The sequence below is a fragment of the Ursus americanus genome, chromosome 13 (assembly GCF_024610735.1).
Source record: "Ursus americanus isolate L20-20 chromosome 13, mUrsAme1.1.p, whole genome shotgun sequence".
NCBI classification, from domain to species: Eukaryota; Metazoa; Chordata; class Mammalia; order Carnivora; family Ursidae; genus Ursus; species Ursus americanus.
The window spans coordinates 69,276,084-69,296,579 of record NC_142139.1 but is presented as its reverse complement, the minus strand read 5'-3'; positions in this window follow the sequence as shown (position 1 = coordinate 69,296,579).

Genomic DNA, 20,496 nt, shown 5'->3' with positions numbered 1-20,496 from the left:
TCTCTGTCAAAAAAAAAAAAAAACAAAACAACTAATGATGTACTATACGTTGGCTAACTGAACATAAAAAAAAAGAGGAAGTGTTGGCATTGGTTCTGGAGGAAGGGAATGAGTGGCTTGGTGATGTATTTTGTTGCAAAGTTTTTTCTTAGTGGTGTTGCCTGTTTTGCCCATGCTAATACGGAAGGCACATTTTGAAGGTGGGTGACAGTCATTGCCCCTCCTGACCCTGTCTTGTAACAATGGCTTATGATGTTAGATTTGTGGAGCAAAATACCATTTACATGACACTGCACACACGTTCTCTTGATTTGTATGTAAATTGTTATTTGTATATAATTAGAGCGAGGTGGGATATTCTACATAAGGTCCATTTTACAAGTGGGGACACAGAAATTCAAGGAGCTGATTTGTTTAAATCATCCTGCATGACATCCAGGGTGAGGTGAGCGCAAATGGTCCTTCCGATCTGAAAGCCTGTGAGCCCACATTCTCTTATATTTCTTTTCTCTCCTTCTTGTTCATCCCTTTGCTTTTTTATTTTTTTTAAAGATTTTATTTATTTGAGAGAGAGCGTACGCGCTCTCAGAAGGAGAGGGAGAGGGGGCATCTCCAGCTGACTCAGCCCTGACTTGGGGCTTGATCCCATGACCCTGAGATCATGACCTGAGCCAAAATCAAGAGTCAGACACTTAACCGACTCAGCCACCCGGGTACCCTATCTTTGCTCCCTTTATACCCAAAGCTCTTTTATATGTGGACCTCAGTTACTCCTCCAGCTAATGCTACGGAGAGCCACTGCTTTCTCTGCACTCAGCTGGGCTCTCAGAGAAAAATGACCAGAGGGTAGGCCTAACTACTGTCCATTATAGTCACATGAATCTACATTTGTGAGATGCTTTTAATTTTTAGAAATTAAAAAAAATCAGAGGCATCATTTCATCCCTGAGGGGGTGGGTAAGAAGGGCAAATGGGTTTAAAACTATTTCCTAAACACTGCTCTGCCAGGTACTTTACATACGGTGGCTCATTTCTTCTCGGAAACAGCCCTGCCTGGGAGCTGTGCTTCCTCCCCAGCTGGGTTACACAGCTTGCTCAAAGTCACTCAGTTAATAAGTCAGATCCAGGATTTCAAAGCAGACCCTTCCATGGAGGTGGCAGAGTGACACTGAAACTCAGGTTTTCTCACTGACCATCTAGCACCATCGTCCCCTCCAGGGCATGGGTCCATCTCACTGTAAATGCAGCGTAAACAACCCTCCCCCCAACTATCCAGGTCCTAATCTCTAGGACTTCATAGGGTGACAGGGACTGGCAGGTGTGATGAATGAAGGACACTGAGGTGGGGAGATTCGCCTGGGTTCTCCAGCTGGGCCCCTGTAATCACAAGGTCCTTAAAGGGGGAGGCAAGAAGGTAGAGGAGGAAGGAGGAGAGGTGAGGATGGAGGCAAGAAGGTGGAGTGGGAGGAAGGGGTCAGGAGACCAAGGAACGCAGGCCCCCTGCAGAAGCTAGAAAAAGCAAGGACACACCACCCCGAAAGCCTCCGGAAGGACCCCTCCAGGGTGGCACCTTGTCCAGTGAAATCGATTTCAGACTTCTGGCCTCCAGAAGGCCAGGAAGACAATAAGTGTCTGTTGTTTTAAGCTGCCGGTTTGCGGTCATTTGTTCTAGTGGCCAGAGGAAACTGATACAAGTACTATTTACCTACTTAAGAGAAATCAGCTAAAGCCTTTGAAAATGTCCTTTTTTTATGCAAGCGATCTATAGTAATTCATTGTATGCAGAAGCCTGCGTCTCTTGGCTGGCTCCTGGATATTTGAATTAAACATCGTTTTAAAATAGTGGTTAAAGCCAAAACTGTACCGGACCAGACTTGACAAGGCCTAATTTTATAGTGGCGGTATGGAACTTTCGTTTATGTATTTGAAAGTGAGTTTTAAAATCTCTGTATCAGACTTGTAATTCAGACTGACCTCCCCTCAGTGTATCCAGGAAGGAAATATACTAAGTACACAGGACACAGAGACTAATACACTTAGCTGGGAGGAAAGAATTAGCAAGTTAATTGCCCTTGCCTTTGTGTTCACTTCCATTCTGGTGAACAATTTTTTGTTCAGTTACATATTTCTGTCTGAAATAGAGGTGTCTAATAGAAAGATGCATCTTTTTGGGAGACAATGTAATTTATCAGCATCATAGGCGTGATATAAATAGCTTATGATTCTAAATCTTTTAACAAGGCAAACATATTAACCATTAGCTTTGGAACCAGTGGGTAAATATAAAGAAAATTCAGTTTGCTTATTACTCTTCTCCTAGAAGGAGCTGGCCTGTGGATCTCAGCCTTACACTTGTGGATGTCCTTGTGTTTTTGTGTAATCGTTATTCACAAAGATGATGCTTATCACACATAGCTTGTGGAATTACCACTGACTATACAAATGACTGTTTGTAGTAATGACAGATCTGATTGTAACACTTTGGCTGCGAGCTTGGGTTTGAACAGTAGAATTCAGACACCTAACTGGCGTGGCTACGGTGTGAGTCATGGTGGTTATCGTTAGGTATTGATCCCCCTGCTTTTCGAAGCAGCTGGGCAGATGCACGCTGGGGTTCACTCGTAGTGGGTTAAACAGCAGAACAGGGACAAGCACCAGATACTTCCAACGGTGTCTGCCATGACTTTCCTGGTGACAGAACTGTCGGCCTTGTGTAAGCACCACGGCGGGGCTCACAGCAGTGTCACCTGCTTCCCCCTCTGGAGCGACAATAGAAACGTAAATAGGAAACACAGACTATAAATTGTTCATGAACTAGTGTTATTTGAATGATCCTGACTTGGGATTGCAAGAGCAGCTGGAGACGTCACTGAGGAGAAGATGTGAGGCTCAAACTCTACCTTTCAAAGAGAGAGAGAAATAGTGGTCAATTAAGGGTCAATACAGCCAGCCCGTGAGAGGCGGACTCGTGGGCTTTATCTGAGGTCTGCAGGTGGACCCTGCCAGGAACAGCTTGCGTGCTATGGAAGTAAATTTTGGGTCCCAGTAAATATCTTCTCTCCTCTACATTATCCTCGGGGTAGGACATACATAAACACTGTCAGATAGATTTCTAAACAGCCCACTGCTGTTGCTTGTGGCTTTTGTCACCCCCTCTGGAATGAAGTCACCAGGACCAAGTCTCATTCTTCTGTTGTGGCCTCCTCCACCTCTTGCCCAGCGCTAGAACCTGAATCGAGTTGCCAAGCCGGACGGATGCCAGCGGGAGGGTTTGGTGGGATTTTAAAGGAAAACTTAGGAAGCTAGGGAGTAAGGAAGAATGATTCTTTCCTACTCTCCGAATTTCCAGTGTTTCTCTCTTCCATCTGTTCTTGCCTTGAAATCCCTGCTAGAGTGTCCCCTCGTCCAAGGACAGGTAAGTAACTGGGGGCATCTCTAGAACTGCCAGAACTGTACATGACATTTCAATGATAACAGACCATTGCTACTTTCTTTGCTTCCATCCACCCGGGGGAACAAATCCCCAAAGACTACTCTACTCTGAGGCCAATGGACAAAGAGGTGAATGTACTCTTGGGCAGTGGGGGCCTGCTGGAGGGCTGCCATGGGCTACTGAGCCACTCAGAGCCCACAGTCCTGAAGATGGTCCAGGCCTGCCACTGTCTCATACACCTGGTGGGGCCAGGCTGGGGTGAGGGGGGACTGCCAGCCCAAGCCCGAGCCTCCCAGTGTGGTATCGCCGAGATGGGGCTACTTCCTCGCAAGCTGCTCTGCTGGTCAAATCCAAACAAGTGTGTGCGGGAAGGCTGTGAACGGACCACCCTCCCTGTGAGTATTGGGGCAAACGTGCACTCGCAGCTCCCCTTCCAGGAGCCAGGAACCCGTCTTACCCTTTAGTGACATTTGCCTCTTGCAGAAGAGGCACTGCCCCAGGAAGGGGCATGCTTTGGATCACACAGCTGCGGGCAGTGGGTGCAACAGAGCCCTTGGTCCATGACTCCTAACCCACAGCTCCGCCCATTGGGCCACCCCACCCTCCCTTCTACCTGCTAACAGATCCAACTGCTTTATCAAGAAAATACTTTTCTCTTGTTCTCCCATTTCTTCTTCTTCCCCCACCTCTACTTGTTTTTATTCCTATTTTATTTTGTCCTAGACACACACCCAAAATGTTTGGACTGGGTGGGCTGCTATCAGGGACGAACACATCTGCCGGCAGGGCTCACTCCTCCCTAACACCTGGCGTCTGCAGCGGGGAGATGGCTGCTGCCGCGGAATCTGGAGAGGCACAGCTGCGGTGTGGCACCGCTGAGGGCTGGCTTCCTGCCCCTACAGAGGGTCGGGCTGATGCACCCCAGATGCATCCCCACCCTCACCCCAAACACACACGGCCCTGCAGCCCGTTTCTGCCGAGTCAATCCTTCTGTGACAGTCATAGCCTCGACCTGAAGTCACACATCAGGAATGGACCGAAAAGGGGGCTTCCGTGGGGAGGACTGAACACAACTGCTCCGGTTTGGAGCCAGAGAGCCTTCCTGCCCACCTACGGTGCCTCAGTTTCCCTATCTGAACCATCTACCTAAAAAAACATTGTGCTCTCAGAATAAAAACTTTGGAAAAACCTGAAAAATACAAAGAAAAAATTACCCACAAGTCTCCCATTAACATCTTGCTGTTTTCATATATCTTTTATGTAACTGAAGCACGTTGCATATACAATTCTGTATCTTGTTTTTAAACAGTAACCTTTCCTTATTGTAAATGTAATAGGTATTCATTATGTCGCATTCAGAAATTTCAAACACAACCTATTATTATTCTATGCCATGAAGCAATGTGAATGCTACCAATATAATAAACAATGTTAATCTGTTTATTAGGGGTGCCTGGGTGGCTCAGGTCATGATCCCATAGGCCTGGGATCGAGGCCCGTGTCGGGCTCCCCGTTCAGCTGGGGAGCCTACTTCTCCCTCTCCCTCTGTTCCTCCCACCTGCTCGTTCTCTCTCTCTCTCTCAAATAAATAAATAAAATATTTTTAAAAAATCTGTTTATTAAGAAAAAGAAATTTCAAGCACAAGGAAAGTGACTTTTTGTTGCTCCACTGAGAAATAATGTTAATATGTTGATGTGTATCTTTTCAGTCTTTTTAACAAGCATAACATACCGAAAGGGGAAAAAGCACGGTAGATTCATACTTTACATGCCTTTTTTGTAACTTTCTTTTTTTTTTTTTTTAAGATTTTGTTTATTTATTTGACAGAGAGAGAGACAGCCAGGGAGAGAGGGAACACAAGCAGGGGGAGTGGGAGAGGAAGAAGCAGGCTCTCAGCAAAGCAGGGAGCCCGATGCGGGGCTCGATCCCAGAACATTGGGATCACGCCCTGGGCCAAAGGCAGACGCTTAACGACTGAGCCACCCAGGCACCCCTGTAACTTTCTTTTTCCACTTTATTCAGCATGAATAATTTTTATGTCTTTAAATGCTCTTTTTCATTTATGATGATAGAACATAGCAAATATGCTATATTTTATTTAACCAATTTTCTATTGGTAGCCCTTTGTTTTGGTTCTAACTTCTCATCAGGAACGGGGCTAACTGTAGCTGAATTTTTGCACTCCCCTGTTCTGCATTAACACCTCCAAATTCCCAGCGCCATCATAGATTATGGCAAGTTTGTACCTGATAAAATGTATGAAAATGCTCCGAGAAATACATTTGTCGCTACACAGATGTGACAGGTTATTGCTGTAGTCAGTGAATTCAGGGAGTCAGTGGTGTTGGTGGAAATGGTGCATGTCCTAAGCAAAGAATAAATAGTAAGAGCAAACACACGGTAATTTCTATGTGCCAGGTACTGATCCAAGAGCTTCACGGTATTTTTTTTTTACTTTTTTGAAGATTTTATTTATTTATTTATTTGAGAGAAAGAGGGAGGGAGAGAGAGAGAGAGAGAACATGCGAGATCACATGGGGGGGAGGGGCAAAGGGGGGGAGGGAAGCAGACTCCCCGCTGAGCAGGGAGCCCCATGATGTGGGGCTCGATCCCAGGGCTGTGGGATCATGACCTGAGTGTAAGGCAGATGCTTAACCGACCGAGCCACCCAGGCACCCCAGCTTCACATTATTTTTAATATATTTAATCCTTACGGCTCTGTGAGCTAAGTACTATTAATTGACTTAGCTTTTAGATGAGGAAGTTGAGGCACAGAAACGTTAAGTATTTTGTCAAAGGTCACAGAGCTAGGAAATGGTGGAGCTGGGATTCTAAGCCAGGTTTGCTTCCAAGGCTACATGCGTAAACCTAAAGCAGCAGGTGACCAGGAAAAGACGGGGAGCGGCAGGGTGGACGTAAAGGGAGATTTTGGTGCGCCCATGGCATTCTGTGTGATAGTAATAGAGGCCCGAGAGAGGCTTATCATAAGGGGCTCATCAGCCTTCAGCCTCTGCCTCAAAGGTCAGAGCACTTTGATGATAGCACAGAAGTGATTATTTAAACCAAAAGTTATCTTTTAGAGATACGCACCGTATACTTAGGAACAAAAGGACGGAGTGTGTTTTGTTTGTTCGATGTGTTTTGTGTATAATCCTGATTGGGCTGGGTGCGTAATGAATGGACAGAATATAAGTGATATGCAATCAGTCATGAGTTGAATTTGTTAAAGCTGAGAGGTGGACTGTGGGAACTCTCTCTTCTCTCGTTTTGGCTTGCAGTTTGCCATGCAATAAGATTTTTTAAAAAAAATCTCGAATCATTGGACCATTCACGAGTGACCTTTGCAGGGATATTGCAAACCAGAGTGTAAAGATTCAGAGTAGAACATAAAGATAAACTCAGCTCTTTAGTGTAGCTTTCTGAACAGCTTCCCCAGTTGTTGACCAGGCTGAGGAAACATCCCCTAAGGGCCCACTTGCCCTTGTGAACCAGGGGAGTGAGCAGTATAAGTTTCTTCATTCATTCAAGAGGTGTTATTTTTCATCTCCAGCCCAGAGATTAGCTGTGAGGGGCACAGCTGAGTTTGGGAGACATGATATATGAATGAAAAGTTAACAACACAAGTGAACAGTTCAGCAAATACCCCCAAAAACCTTATAGGAAGCTAAGTGGGTACGGGAGGAGGACAAGTGCCCAGGGCTAGAGTTCTCCAGGGAGGGAGGAAGGGGGTACATGGAATGGGGAGCATGGAGGGGGCTCTTTGTCTCCAGTTACTCTCTTCACATCTTAGCGGCCTGGGGCTCAGGGCCAAGCCTGGGGCAGAGGGGGCAAGCGGGATGCGCCCACTTTTTTTCTTCCCCCTCTATTTTATAACCACTGGCCCTGGGCTCCTCTGGACACTTTGCAACGGGAGACCTGCTTTCCAGCTGGCTGAACCTAAGAGAGAGAAAACACCTCTCCTTCAACACCTTCTCTCTGCCTTCTGTGGTGGCAAAAGTTAAGACACACCAGGCTGCTTTGTATTTCCTCAGTGACGTCATTTGCCAGGAAGAATAGCAGTGTAAGAGGATATACGTAATCTACTCCCAAATGGATTTCACATTATAAGAGACAGATTAATCAGCAAAGAAAGCCCCAAACAGGTGAGGTAGGCCAGGCCCACTGACAGTGAACTAGTTGGAGAAACTTCTGTGCGCTGGGAAGGATCCTAGCACTCCTGGGGTCACATGCTCATCTGCTACCAATAGCAGCTCAGTGAGCTTCCTCCCTCCCCCACGCTCCCAGTCCGGCCTCCTCCCTCCCTTGAAAGCCAGAGTTTAGTTCCTGACTTACTCACTACGGTCTGTGCCAGGATTTAGGGTAGCAGAAAACACAGATCCGTAGCTCTGTAATTATACCTCCTTCTGGATTTCAGGCAGGGCCCATTTGTGAATATTTGATTTTTCCCATCTGGAGGCAACAGCAGAGGGACAATCGCTGCGGCTAGAGTGGCCCCCAGTTCCTTGATCTGCCCCCGCTGGTGTGATATTACCACCACCCCCGCCCCCGCGCAGGGCACAGCTCAATGGCAGAGTCACCAGCCTCCTGCCCACGCCTGCGAGCCCCTGGGGTGCTGATGGCATGGCCTGGAAAGGCCAGCAGGAGGGCGATTAGTGAGAAGCTGCCAGGAGAGCCGACTGAAGCTTCCCAGGACCCCGAGGGGACTAGACGCAGTAACCGGGGTCCTGAGTGTTCATTTCCATGTCGTATGGTCAGGCACACACCCTGGCATGGACAAAATGGAAATGTAAGCCCTCCCTGCTCCCAACCAGTCCTGAGAAACAGGGAGCGAGGCTGAGATGTGGCAAAAGCTCATTCATCTAATCCTCGGTCTGCCTGTGCAGAGGCGGGTGCCTGGAATAAGGCACCCTACCGGTGACTCACCTGGGGGTGTCGTCATGGGTGGGCAGGCTCCCATCTCCCCTGGGCTCGGAAGCGTTCACAGCACCCACAGTTTCACCACCTGGACTTTTCAGTTTTTCCACAGCAAGGCCTTTCCTTGCCTTATTCTTGGCTTTCCTACATTTTACCGAAGTCTGTTGGGAGGTCATCTGCCCCTGTGAGATTGGTTCACCCTCTGATGTGAAAAGGGCTTCAGCTATTTTCTTGATGACAAGGCCAAAGAGCTAAAGCCCGAGTCTGTTATCTTGGGCATGAATGTAAACTCAGGTGCATTCATTTTAAAATAAAAAGCCAAGTAAGGAATGAGCCACTCCCCATTTCGGCAGAGGTCAGAGGGAGTCTGCAGAATGTTGGTAGCTTCTACATTTCACCTTTAAAAGAAATGCTGGCTATTTTACAGCATTTCCAGAGGAGAGACGAAGATGTCGAGAGATCTAGAACCACGTCCTAAAAGCACAAATTTCAGGAATCCGGAAGGACCAGGCTGGGAAAGAAAACAGAAGAGACACGAGAATCACCTTGAAAGCAGCGAGGCCTCTGTTGGCTTGAAAAGGCAGAACCAGGGGCAAAGGGAATACCGGGAGACAGGCTTTGACTTCATAGCAGCAAGAACCTTCTAATGTTAGGCTTTTTTTTTTTTTTTAAGATTTTATTTATTTATTTGACAGAGAGAGAGAGACAGCCAGTGAGAGAGGGAACACAAGCAGGGGGAGTGGGAGAGGAAGAAGCAGGCTCCCAGCGTAGGAGCCTGATGTGGGGCTCGATCCCAGAACGCCAGGATCACGCCCTGAGCTGAAGGCAGACGCTTAACGACTGAGCCACCCAGGCGCCCCTAATGTTAGGCTTTTTAAACATGGAAAGAGCTCATTGAGGCAGTGAGTCAGGGCCTGGTTAGGCGGTAGCCAAGTGGAGGCTGGCCGGCCACTCCTGGCAGGTGCTGCAGGGGAACGCTGGCTGTGGGCAGGACGTTCACTCAAAGATGCTGTTATTCCATCGCTGTCTGAAATGCAAGTTCTATACTTCATAAATTCGATAAGGGGATATATGAAATATTTACTGTAGCTTCGTAGAAACATCTAGACTTTTTTTTTTTCTTTTCCCAAAATGAAAAATGAAAGAAGGGGAACAAATGGAAACCGTGGATCATTTTTTTTTTTAGGTTACTTTCAGCATTTTGGTTTGATGGGCCTTTGTGTTCCTCTTAATTTCAGATCCTGTTTCCTTGCTTTTACTTCTACCCCTATGTCATCATAGTTTCTTTTTGGCTCCCTTTTACACAGAAGGTTTTCATTTATGCCATGAGTGGTAGGGCTCTGGGACATGTTGGAGTTTAAGAGCAAAAAAAATCTTTCATGTCTCACCTAGACTCATAAGTGTCTCTTTAAATGTTCCCTCTCTTTTCCACCCACATCTTCTGGTTATGACCTTGACTGAGTTTAAGAAAAATCATTAGCATTCTTTATATTACAAGTAAAGGGGAAAAAAGCAGAATTGCCAGAATAATTCTGGAGGAATGTACATGCAAGTATAACCAAACTAATGTTGAAACAAAGAAAAGAAAGAAATGAGGAGTTTCCATAATACTAGAAATGACATATACCATAATTACAATAATTAACATAATGCTGGCAAAAACATACACATCAATTAAAACAGAAGAAAGTCTGGAAACAGACTCAATTCAGTATATTATTAAAATCCCATTTAAAATCAGGAAGAAAAAGATGACTTATTAATGAAATGATTAACTCTTTGGGGTAAAAAGGGAGTCCCACCTCAGCCTTCAGACTAGAAAAAATTCCAAAAATAAAGCCAGGGAAGAATTGGGGGAGAATATAGGTGGATATTTACATAATTTGGGGGGAAAAGATTTTTAAAAATCAAAGAATCTGAAGTAAAACATTAATGTGTTTAACTAAAAAATATCTGTCAAAAAACACAAAAAATAAAAGATAAAGGCAAATGACAGAGCAAAAAGGAAAGTGTTAGCAACATACATGAAAAGGAGTTAATATCATAATAAATAAGAAGTTCTCAGTAATCAGTAAGGAAAAGGGGAATATCTCAACAGAGGACAGAACAAGGCACGTGAATAGTAAATCAACCCAGAAGAAACAGTGTGTGACAGCCATAAGCCAACTGAGCCTTGTGACCGATGGCAAATTAAAGCTATGAGATTCCATTTCTTGTCTGCCCAATGAACAACAATATTTTTAACGTAAATATTCAGTGTTGGTTTCAGTTTGCGAAGGAGTCTCTCCTATACTGATGTGTGGGTGAATCGATGCAAGCTTTTTGGAGGTCTATCTGGTAATATATCTCGAAACCCTGAAAATAATCAGACTCTTTGGCCGAGGGAGTCCACTTACGGGAATCTTTTTCTTAAGACATAATTAAGGCCGTAGGCCAGGGGTAAGCTGTAGGAATGTTTGTTTTGGCGTTGAGCAGAGAGCAATCTAAACATCTAACAACAGGTGATCGGTTAAGTCGGTTTTGACATTTCCTACATAGCCATGAAAGATATTATGGAAGAACACTTCCCCACATGGGGAGATGTTCAGGGTAGATCTCCATTGGGGAGAGGACTGCCATTTATTTCGTTCCAGTTGGTTTGTTTTCTAAAATGGTATAAACTTCTAGTAAAAGAAGCAAGATTTCGTCTGGAAGCTTAAAGAACTGGAGTAGAATTGCGGTTCTAGGGTGCTTTGGTATCGCAAACTGTCCTCCAGGACACAACCCCAAAGCACTCAGCCTCTGGCCTGGAGAATTTGTCCCTGGAAAAACGGACTGATCCCTGCCACGAGCAGCAGGCAGCGCTCCCGGGAACTGCCCACTGTCCAGCGGCTTCCGCAGGTCTCCTCCCTGCCTGGAGCCCTGCAAGGCGTTGAACCGAAGATCAAGTCCAGTCCAGTTGCTGCCCCAGCCAGGCCCAAGCGCCCCAAAGCCAGCCAGTGGTGGCAGGGCAGGCACTGAAGAGCCAGTGGTCTTTTGGGAGAGACCCTTTGTTTCCTGTTCCCTCCGCCCCGCCTCCTCCCCCCTCTCCTTTCCCTACCCTACTCCATGGATAGGCTTAAAGCTAATACAATCTGGGAAAGGACAGCGTCTTTAAGAAAAAGAAAAGTACAAAATTATGAAATAAATTTTCAGTATGGGACCTCACCAGGGGTCCATGTGAGTGGGGTCTTAAGCTTCATAAGCTTCATGGTAGACCCACCTTTAATCTTGATTTCGGTTGCTATCATTCTCATGAATTTCCTTTTTGTTTTTGCTACATACATATTCCTAAACTATAGTAAGTGTTGTTTTATGTATTTTTAAGCTTTTTCTAAATGATATTCTCCATGATATTTGTATGGAAACTTTTTAAAAAAGATTTTATTTATTTTTCAGAATAGAGAGAGTGCATGCACAAGTGGGGGGGGCGGGGAGAGGGGGTGGCAGGCAGAGGGAGAAGCAGACTCCCCGCTGAGCAGGGATCCTGATGTGGGGCTGGATCCCAGGACCCTGGGATCATGATGGGAGCTGAAGGCAGACACTTAACTGACTAAGCCACCCAGGTTTCCCTGTATGGAAACTTTTTTGCTTTTTTTTTTTTTTAATTTAAAATTTTTTTTATTCAACGTCATATTGAGGAAATGTATCCAGGTTGAGATGTATGGCTTTAGTTTCTATGAATTGCTATATAGTATTCCACTGTGTGATTATCAGAACTTATCCATTCTCCTGTTGCAATTTTTTCAGCAAAAATAGCAAGTTGTAAAACAAAAGTAGGTTGTGAAAAAAAAAGCAAGGCATAAAACAAACACACACACACACTGCAGAGTAAGTAAATTGGTGTCATTTTTTTGGTAAGACTAGAATAGAATGAGGTCAATAAAACATGATTTTGAGAAGAATCCAGGAATAATACTAGGAAGCTGATATATGGTGCATTTCAAATCGGTGGGGGAGAATGGACTATTTAATAAATGGTATTGAGAGAATCAGTATTTATTTTATTTTATTGTTTTTTTCAGATTTTATTTATTTATTTGAGAGAGAGAGCAGGGGGAGGAGCAGAGGGAGAGGGACAAGCAGGCTCCATGCTGAGCCTGCTTGGGGCTTGATCTCACGACCTGAGATGGCCTGAGCCAAAATTGAGTTGGATAATTAACCAACTGAGCCACCCAGTCACCCCGAGAGAATCAGTATTTATATGTAGACCAAATAAATGAAAGCAAGTCTCTACCTTATATGATACACAGAATTATACTCTAGATGAATTAAAAACCTAAATCCTCAAAACAAAAATTTTAAAGTATTAGGGGAAAAAAGTGTGGGGAATATCATTATGATCCCAGGGAAAGGGAGACCTTGAGTACGTCATGGAACGTAAAACTCGAACAGTAAAAGTCCAAACAATTTAAATTAAGTTCATGAATAAATGTTATCTAAATTGTAAATAAGAAAAAGAGCTGTCCAGTTGACCCTTGAACAACACGGGTGTGAACTGCACAGGTCCCGGTATATGTGGATGTCTTAAGGTACAGTGTAAGTGTATTTTCTTTTTGTTGTGATTTTCTTAAACTTTTCTTTGTTTTCTCTAGTTTACTTCATTCTAAGAATACAGTATGTAACAATATAACATACAAAATATGCGTTAATTGACTGTTTATGTTATCAGTAAGACTTCCGGTCAACCACAGGCTATTAGTAGTTAGGTTTGGGGGAATTTGGATTATATGCAGATTCCCCACTGGGGATGGGGGAAGGCCACGCTCCTAAGCCCTGAGTCATTCAAAGCTCAACTACATAGCCAAAGATACCCCAAACAATACTAAAGGTAACCAGAGACTGAGCAAATTTTGCAACACATGTAACAAAGAATGAGTGTAACACATATATATGTAAAAGCCCATCCTTTACAAAAATGAGCAAAGGATATGAGTACACATTTCACAGAAGGGGAAATACGAATGGCCGCAAACCTATAGGAAGACCCTCAAACAGTTTTCACCAGGAAAATACTAGTTAAAAGAATGGGGGCCCCTGGGTGGCTCAGTTGTTAAGCGTCTGCCTTCGGCTCAGGTCATGATCCCAGCGTTCTGGGATCGAGCCCCACATCGGGCTCCCTGCTCAGTGGGAAGCCTGCTTCTCCCTCTCCCACTCCCCCTGCTTGTGTTCCCTCTCTCACTGCCTCTCTCTTGTCAAATAAATAAAATCTTTAAAAAAAAGATAATGAGGAGATGGCAGTTTACACTTACTACACTGGCCACATTGAAAGGTCTGGAAGGTAAAAGGTCGTGGAAACTGCCGGGAAGCAAGAAGGTTCAGCATAGCAACTTTAAAGGCACCGGGGGCACAACCTGAGACCCACACTTTCCTCTTGTAGAAATTTAAAATAGAGAGCAGCGCAAAAATATACATAAGATATTTACTGCAACATTGTCTGAAGTAGAAAAATTGTTAACAATCCTAAGTGTCCCCTAAAAGTGGAGAGGACAAATAAGATGTGGTATATTCTTATAATGGTATACTACTCAGCAGTTGAAAGAAATTAGTTTGGTCTGTATATTATCGTGATTGGATTTCCAAAACATAGCTAAGTTGCAAAACCACACTTATAGTATGATGCTTCTTATGTAAATACAACCCACAAAATGTGTTCTATATAATTAAAAAACTCTGGAAGGAAACACACCAAACTCCCAAAAGCGGCTGGTCATTTGGATAGAGGGAAGGGCGTGGGATTATGCGAGGTGGTCAGTGGATAGTTTGGTTTTATATACGGTGTTCTGATTTTCTTTAAAAGGTGCATGTATTTATGTATCTCTTGTTCAATTAAAAATAAAAGATAAAAGATTGGAAGGATACATGCTTGCAGTCCTAACTCTTAGAATGCAATTATAAGTGGTTTTTACTTTGTTTTTTTTTTCTTATCTACATTTTCTAAAATTTCCACAATGTTGGTCCATCACATTTGTGGTCATTTTTTCTTTTTATAATTAAGAAAAAAAAATTTTTTTAAAGCAATCTCTACACCCAATGTGGGGCTCGAACTCATGACCTCAAGATCAAGAGTCGCACGCTTCACTGACTGAGCCAGCCAGGCACTCTGAACACAGTTATTTTTTCAAGGACTGATGAAAGTTTTAAAAATTCTGAAAAAGTTAGTTTTAAGCTACCTTTAAATATAACCTCCTCCTGTCCCCAGCTTAGATACACAGACAGCACTGAGTTTGGGAAGGGTGGCAGGTTTTATTGCAAAATTAGGTAATTCCCCAAAGTTTGGAAGTATAGAAGAAGATTCCAGGGTTCATTTAGCCAAGACTGGGTCAAGAGATTCTAGGTAAATGGCTCTTGCCCTCTCCTCACCAACATTCTATCACCCAGCACACCCCAAGGACTTGACTTACAACTTACTGACAATAAGTATTTAACTACGTTAAAGGTAGCTACTTTCCGGGAATGAGTCTTCTCAGAGGGCTGAGGGCTTGCTTGTCCTTTTAATGTCTTTTACATCATTTTTCATTGTAGTGATTTGGAGTAGAACTATTTCTAGAATTTTTTATCTACTTCTCTGCCTTTTTAAACAGAACACAGAACACCTAGTGACAGCTTTTCCCTCTTTGCCATTTCCCAAGGTTCCCCGAGTTACACCGTCAGTTATCTATTTAGAGCACCTCTTTCCTTCTAAACCACCAGGAGTTTAGAAGTTAACTTCTTGGAGGGGTTTGTAAAGTCCTCAGTGTGAGAGGCTTACACTAGGAGGCTTCCCTAAAATAAAAGAACACACAAACTTTATTTTTTACTTCCTTCTGGTTGTCAGTGGTGTTCTGAAGTGCCAGCTTCAAGTCTGGATGGGGGAACAGGTAGAGAGGAAAGAAGGGCGTCATTTATCGCTAGTACAATCTCTATCAAGGTCAAAGGTTTGGCTATCGGCACAGGGTTCCTGCCACGGAAAAGAGATGCCAACAGATGACATGTCTGAATAACCCTAAACTGAGACAGAAACTGGAGTCATACAGTATGTGCTACAAGATTTTGTGGTTTATATAAGAATTCCCCGAGAGAGAGCAAGTCTTTGCCAGAAAGCACCTCGTCCAGGTGAGAAAACCAGGAGTGTGCAGGGTGTGCAGAACCAGGCCTGTAATCTCAGGCCTCTGCTTGGCCACATCAGAAGTGGGAAGGTAAGGGAGTATGAAACAGGGCCGCCATGCTCAAGTATCACAGCTGAGGACTTTCCTTATTCCTATGTCACTGTTGGCTTTTCTTCATGCTGCTGTGACCCAGAGGGCTGGGGACACACAACTAGATCCCAGCGCTCGGAGTGCAGGAAGTTATGGCTCATTATTGTTACCTGTGGTGGTGGTCAGCTGATCTAGGCGGAAGTGTCCCATGCCTTTCAGAAAGCGTGCTCGCTCTGAAGACCACGGGGCCATGCACGTCGCTCCTGTGACGTGTATATGACATCGACACTCACAGAAATACTACCCAAAGGAAAGGGCCGGTTTCGAAGTCTCATCCGGGGGCCATGACGCTCATCTCCACCCCATGCAGAGGGTCAATGCTGTTGCACCAAAGGTGTGGTGAAGTTGGAGGCCCCAGGACAAAGCATGGGCGTCCACGGTAGACGGGCTGCCTATGTCTCTTGGCTTCTTCCTCTCCCTGTGCCTCGGTCTTCCTTCCATCACCGGGGAGCCTCACCTGTTGCCCCACCTAAATTCTAGCCTTCTGTAAGGTGAAAATAAATCATGCCTGTGGAAGCGCTCAGAATTATGTGAGGAGGAAGGGGACTGTGTTAGAGGGAAGTACGCTGGTGTCTCTCCTGAAAGGCCTAATCCCGAGTGGGGAGTTGGGACGAAGCTCTGTGGTTTGTTACCTGGTCCTCCTTAGAGTAAAGCTCAGTCTGAGGGTGGGTTCCCATTCTAGGAAATTTGGAACACCCACAGCCTTGGAAGGCCATTGTGAGAATGCCTAAACTTCTGGAATATTGGCCCCAGAAAGGGCCTGAAAGAGCAGTTCCCTCCTTTTATAGACAGAAACGGGGGCACAGAGAGGTGAAGGGACGTCTCCAAGGTCACACAGCTACTCCCAAATCCAAGCCTTCAATTTACAGGCCCAAGGTCCTTTTCACAGACTTTCTGCAAGTGGGGTCCTCTGATATTTCTTGTCCAAATCATCCCGTGTGTAAATGAGGGCACCGGAGAGATGGGGCCTGTAGAGATGAGAGTTGCTAAAATGCAGACTCCTGGGTCTGACCCCAGACCTCCTGAATGGTATCTCTGGGAGTGGACCTGGGAATCTGTATTTTAGCATCAAGCAATTCTCAGGCAGCCCTGCTTTGTTTCCACAACACCTCGAAGTGTTGCTTCTCAATGATCTCTGCAGAGTAGCTACCATTTATAAACTGCCTCCTAGAGAACATAAAAAGGACATACGCTACGAGTCGTCCCTGGGCAAGGCTACAACGTATGACAGTTAGCTATGTGTCCTGTAAGCACAATCATACAGCTGAATGTTTTGAGCAATCAAAGCAGCTCGGGACACACTTCATGTGGCACCTTTAAGAGCCTTTCTTCTCCTGGGTTCTGGGATGGGTGTGCTCGCCTTGCTGGTCACTCCCAGCTTATCTTGGCGTACCCACCACCCCTCGGAGACATCTCGCTTCATACACGTGTCTCTGGCCTGAGAACAGATGGTTTCTGATGTAGGGCCCGACCCACCCCTCTCCTAATCAACCAAAAAGGACCTGGCAAGTCCGTGGGAGATAAATACAGCTGAGGTCTCCCCCGAGGAGCCCCTTGGAGGCTAACTATGGAATGTGAACAAGTGACGGACAGGCTAGCAGCTTCCACTTAGTGCCCACTAAGGGCCCTTTGTACAACTTCGTAGCTGTGCCAGCGCTTCCAAACACAGTTCAATGGAGAGAGAGCGGGACCCGCCTGGATCCCTGCGTACTCCGCAATGGCTTGAACCTTATGGAGGATTTGTCTCTTGGGTGTCCATACACCTGATTGCCCCCCACCTGCCTCCCAGCAGGCCTCCCCTGACTCCAGATGGCCTTGGCTGCTCTTCCCTGCTCGCCTGTCCAGGTAGCACACAGGGACAACAGGGCCAGATTTCAAGAAGGAGCCCATAACGGGAAACCACTCATTGAAAGACAAACTTCATGTCAGCAAAACCTGAGGGCGTGGTAGGACAGGCCTAGAGAAGTTTCCTTCAGTCTGCACTTAGTTTATCTTTTTAAAAAATTAGGTTTTTGGCTTGAGAGCTGTAAGAAAGATCTGTCGTTCTCATGTCTCTGAAAGTTGCAGTAGTGACCACGCCGGAGGCTCCAGGAGAGCAGGGGCTTGATGTCCCCACCACTTGGCTCGTGTCTAACACTAAGAAGGGCCTCAAAGGTGATAAGCCAAGAGAATAAGCCACAGCCACTTCCTGCGGGGTGCTGTTCAGTAACGTGGTGGCGACTGACACAGACTTCCAGACTCAGAAACCCACATTTGTTGACCCCCAAGGGTACTCTGATTCCTCAGGCGGCTGGTTTGTATTTATCAAACACATGAGATTAATACTATGTGGAAGTAGGATGCCAGGTTACCCATACATTTGCCATGAGACATAAATGTGCGGGGGGCCTTGGCGCCTTCCCTCTCCGCAGGCAATTTTCATGGAAACCAAAGGGTGACCCAAATGGTGACAGGGTGAGCACAGAGCCAGAACCAGGACATTTGGGTGAATCAGACGTTTCTTGACATCCTAAGTATCAGGCCTTTATGTAACCATCAGCCAAAGGACGAAATCCTAGTATGCCGTCGGCTCTCACGCCCCCGTGTGTCCTGGCACCGGGGAGGCTGTCAAAGGATGAGACATTGAACGTTGCCTCTTTCCTCATCTCTGCCCAGACAAGTGCTGCTGAGGTTTCTATCTGTGACTGTCCTCTTACTTTTAGACTTTAAAACCCTTTCTGATTAACCCATTCTTTATTTTTCCCCAGTTTTATTGAGTTATAATTGACATGCAGCATTGTAAAAGCTTAGGGTGTATGGAGTAATGACTTGGCATGCATATATTATGAAATGTTGACCACAATAAGTTAACATCGATCATTTCATACAGTCACAGAAAGTTCCTGTTTTCCTTGTGATGAGAACTTCTAGGATTTACTCCACTAGCAACTTTCAAATACATCACACAGTGGTGTTCCCTATGCTCATCACATTGAACATTCCATCCTGGGTACTTATTTCTCTTAGTACCCTCAGTCCATCTTCCTTTAATCCCTCCTCTCCCCACCCCTGGCCTCTGGTAACCACAAATCTGATCTCTTTTCTTAATGAATTCCGCCGTAAGTGAGATCACACAGGATTTGTTTTCCTCTGGCTGACTTACTTCACTTAGCTTAATGGCCTCAAGGTCCATTTATTTTTTCTTTAACTGAAATATTGCAATTTTCAACCAATTATTAGTCAGATTTTATGGACCTGGGCATTTTCTTCTCTCGTTCAAAAGACTGCTTACGTCCGATATATTGTGTGTAGATTTTCGAGTTTAGCACTCAGAAGAAAGCCAAATGTTCCTCATTGCCAAAGCTGTGAGAAGCACCGTCCTGTAGCCCCCACAGTCAACAAGCAATCATGCATTCTGTACTAAGCAAAAGTGTCACTAGATCCAGCTCCCCTTAAACATGCCTTTACTTCTCTTTCCTCTTCACCATCAAACTCTTTGAAAAGCAGAGACTGGACCTGCACTGTTCAATGGTTGTCACGAGCTCCACCTGCCTGGTAAGCATTTGAAAGATGGCTAGTCTGAATCGAGACATGCTCTGAGTATAAAATATGCACTGATTTCAAAGACAATATGAAAAAGAATGTAAAATATCTCATCAGTAATTACTTTGGACCAACTGAGAGGAATAAAACATATTACTAATGTTAATTTCACCTTTTTTATAGTCTTTTTAAAAAAGATTTATTTATTTAAGAGAGAGAGAGAGCGAGCATCCACACAAGCAGGGGGAAGGGCAGAGGGAGATAGAGAATCCCAAGCAGACTCCATGCTGAGTGCAGAGCCTAATGCGGGGCTCGATCCCACGACCCTGAGATCATGACCTGAGCCGAAACCAAGAGTCAGATGCTCAACCAACTGAGCCACCCACGTGCCCCTCTTTTTACATTCTTAATGTGGCTACCAGAAAATTGAAAATTACACATGCAGCATGCATTGTGTTTTTATTGGGCTGTGCTGGTCTAGACTCTGCTTCAAAGCATTTAAAGCCCATGGCAAATATACAGCACAATGCTCATAAAATTAAAATGGGCTTTGAGTCTATGCAAGAGCTTTTGTTCTCAAACCATCATTTACAGTCAGCTTTCAAGTAAGGGAGTACAGAAGTTGTGACATGAGAAATTATGAGGGAAATAACAAGGAAACTTGCTTATTGCCCAGGAATCTTGACCCTGAAAGAGCAATGATGGTACAGCCAATGCTGGGCCAGGCTTTCTGTCTGTCATGAGACATCCTGGTCATAGCCACCCCCTCAGAAGTTGTGTGAGGATGTGTCTTCCTGAAGGCAGCTTAGTGCCCTCTGTGACTGACTGGCAATGCCCATGGGCAGACTAGGAAAGAGCGGGAGGCAGCATGAAGTTACTGGAGGAGGCCAAGAGAGCGTGGGAAGACGTGAGCCATGTTGATGGCTTGGCGTGACCTTGTGTAAGTCACGAAACCCTCTAGGCTTCCTCCTTGGTACAGTGTAATCAATGTGCAGTAGCACAGCACCTATTCTGGAGTTCCTGCACCTTCTTCCTCACACTTAGCATCCGGGAGGCCTTGGCAAGTTCCTGGAGGTCTCCAGGCCTCGGTTTCCTCACCTGCGAGATGTGGGCTATGGTATGGAGTGGGCTGTGTGGACCATGCTGTCTAACCCCCACCCAAACTTCAGAATGCCCCTGGATTTTCCCCAGTATAGAGCCCCAGCTTGTTCACTGCCAATGGTGGGAGCCGTCTCCTTGTTTGTTAATTCATTTCTTGTTGCGGAAAATATATAGAACATAAACATTTCCATTAAGTATACTTAAATGCATTAAGCATATTCACCTTGTTGTGCCAACTTCCCACTATCCATCTCCAGAAATTTTCATCA